At 34.7% G+C, this 3,267-nt stretch overlaps 1 non-coding gene across 1 annotated transcript; it reads left to right on the forward strand.

Moving 5' to 3' along the window:
* Positions 1 to 2,901: 2,901 nt before the first annotated feature.
* Positions 2,902 to 3,008, forward strand: LOC112623888. The gene has a single exon (XR_003119247.1). It is a non-coding gene; the product is annotated as a U6 spliceosomal RNA (small nuclear RNA).
* Positions 3,009 to 3,267: the final 259 nt, after the last annotated feature.

The raw sequence follows: 3,267 nt of genomic DNA on the forward strand, positions 1-3,267 counted from the left end.
CTTTAAGCACTTTCAATGAAATTCAATGCCAAGTAGAGTTCAGAATTTCTTTTGTCAAAGCTGTAATTAGTGTCTTTTCTTTTATAATAATCCTTCTTTTACTTTTCTTCATCTTTGTACCTTCAAAAATTGTATTCCTAACCAACAAGTTGTTTAGTGTTGCCTGTTTTTGACTTTGTGTAAATGAATCCCTATTTATACAAATGAAGGTCTTCCATGACTTGCTCCATTTGCTCATATATATTGATACATTTGTGAGATTCATCAAAGACAATGTGTAGCTGCCATTGCTTCTGTTTTGCCACTGTACACTATTCAAATATTTGCCTATATCAAAATTTTTGTTCAATTCACTTTTGGTTGACATGAGTTGTTTACATATTTTTGCCATTACAAACAAAACTACTAGATCATATAGGATTGGAATTGCTTATTGTATATTCATTTTAAATCCAGTACATTATTTTTTCTCAATTCTATTAATTTATAAACTTTTTACTATTATATGTCTATTCATATCTTCTGCAAATAATGACAATTTTTTTTCCCCAGTCCTTTATTTTCCTGTCTTACTGTGCTGGACCTCTAGTACACATTGAGCCTGAGGGTTGGATTGTAATTCATATTCTCAGCTATGTTAGCTATGTGTTTTCACCCTTCCCAGGACAGCAATTATGTCCAAGAATGTTGATTATCCTTGTTTCCTTGGGGAGTAAAGTGAGGAGGGAAATTTTGATTTTGGCTCACCCTTACTTAGCCATTCGACATCCCACTTTTATGGGGGAGGGATGTCCTCCTATTAGACTCCTTATCTTAGATATATGCCTTGAATTTGTTTCTTATTTCAATACCCTGTGAGGCCATTGAGAAATGTGGTTAGGAAGGAAGCCAGTTCCATTTCCCCACTTACCTTTCCGAGTTCCTGACTTCACTTTGATAACAGACCTAAGATTTTATTAGTTTACTGTCAGTTCATTGATAAATTTAAGAAAATATTATTAAATATATTTTACCAGAAATGTTCTCTTGTTTTTATCAAAGAGTTAATGTAGGCACCTAGCCTGCCGTGTGATCAGAAACAGGCAAATGAATTTTAGAACTAAGAAAAACAAAAAACAGACTAAGTTTCTGATTCTTCAGACAAGGTGCAATAAGTAGTTTACATGTGCTCTTTGAAGTAAGGCCAGTTTTCTAAGCCATTTTGAAATCCTTTTTCAATGACAATGCTAAGGTTCTTTCGTTGGTTTGCTTTTGTTGTTGTTGTTGTTTTGTTTTGTTGTTTGCCTTTTCCAACAAAAGCCATATACTATGTATTCGACAACAGAAGGGAGGAAAGGAAACAGCGCATTGATTGCATCATTTTTTTTTTTTTTAGTGAAAACACATTATTCCAGAAAAAACATCTCCATGCCAACACATGTTAAACCAATGAGTTGCACATCAAGTTTTGAACAAAAACCCTACACAAAGTTCTTCACAATTGGTTGACACTTCTTAAAATTAATACAGTAATGTTTCAGCATTCCTCAAAGATCACATTATTCTTTCATAGTCCATTTGAGTTACCTCTCCAGCAGGCCACATCAGACACCAGTGTCTTCAGAATTGGTGCCAAATGAACAGAGTTAAGATTACTCAAATAAATAATGTTAATCTTAAACATTTTTGCTATTTTTTTAAGAACAAAGAAATGGCGTTCATAAAATTTTATGTCTGATTTAATTTGCTTACTCTGTGGGTGTGGTCCTTCATTATTTATTTGTGTTGCTATTTAATTCAACATTTGCTGAACAAAATGACAGGAATTTTGAGTCCCATTTTATTGCCTGGATTGCAACTAAAGTTATCAGACTTGACTCATATTCAAAGAAGAAAATCAGTCACTAAAATAAGTAGTATCAATGATATTTTTAACTGTAAAATAAATTGCTAAAAAATAATTTATTTTTTGAAAATCAACAATATCTGTCACCTTTCAGAAGCAAGACTCCTTTTTTTATCCATAGTACCTAGATCTAACTGTGGCATATGGGAGAAGCTAAATACTCATGAAGTAAGTAATGGTATTGAGGGATATTACATTAGTAGGTTTTCACACGCTAAAGAACTGTCTTTATAAAGGGTAATTTAAAAAGGAAAGAAGTTGAATTGACTTACAGTTCCACATGGCTAGAGAGGCCTCAGGAAACTTACAATCATGATGGAAGGTGAAGGGGAAGCAAGCTTGGACCTTTTCACATGACGGCAGGGAGAGAAGAGTAAGCAGGGGAAATGCCAGATGCCTATAAAAACATCAGATCTTGTGAGAATTAACTCACTATCACAAGAACAGCATGCGGGAAACCACTCCCCGATAGAATCACCTAGCACTAGGTCCCTACCTTGACATGTGGGGATTACGGGGATTACAATTCAAGATGAGATTTGGGTGGAGACACAGTCAAACCATATCAGATATGAAATAGAATTCTTCATTTGTATCAGGAAGGGAATTACAGAGAGAAGAGAGGCTTTGGGGTCCTATATATCTGGGGTTACATTTCAGCACCATTGCTTATTAACTCCCTGGCACTAACAAGTGAGCATCAGATTCCTAATCTGCAAAAGGAGAGTCAAATGCCTAACTCACAGGGTTGTTGTGGGTATTAAATGAGATGGTAGATAAGTAGTTAGCATAGTGTCTGGCAAAGAATGGTTCTTCAGTAACAGCTATTTTGCTCCACTCCCCATCCACTTTTTCAAACATGATTTTAAAATGACTTCTTTTACTACTGACATTGAACATGTTGCCTATATCTGATTTCCATTATGGTGCCTTTTCTTCTTTATGACAGCACTCCTTTTATAGTCCATCAAATCTTCTTTAGTTTCTAGCCAAGTGGTAAAATATTTTTATTAAAAGTGCTCACTTTGGCAGCATATATACTAAAATTGGAATGATACGGAGAAGAGTAGCATGGCTCTTGCACAAGGAAGTCATGCAAGTTTGTGAAGTATTCCATTTTATTTAAATAAAAAAGTAATAAAAATAAATAAAAAGGAGAACGGTATACAGGACTCCCATTTTATTCACTAATTTTGTCACTGATCATGGCATCTTCAGTGAACATGCATTTGAAGATAAATGGAATTCATCCTGATTCTGGTCATAATTACATTCTTTATCACCTTAATGGTCATCGATAATGATAGTATTGGGGTGTGGGGCCTTTTTTGAGACAGGGTCTCACTCTGTTGCCCAGGTTACAGTGCAATGATATGACCACA

This window comes from Theropithecus gelada, chromosome 4 (genome assembly GCF_003255815.1).
Source record: "Theropithecus gelada isolate Dixy chromosome 4, Tgel_1.0, whole genome shotgun sequence".
In the NCBI taxonomy this organism is placed as follows: Eukaryota; Metazoa; Chordata; class Mammalia; order Primates; family Cercopithecidae; genus Theropithecus; species Theropithecus gelada.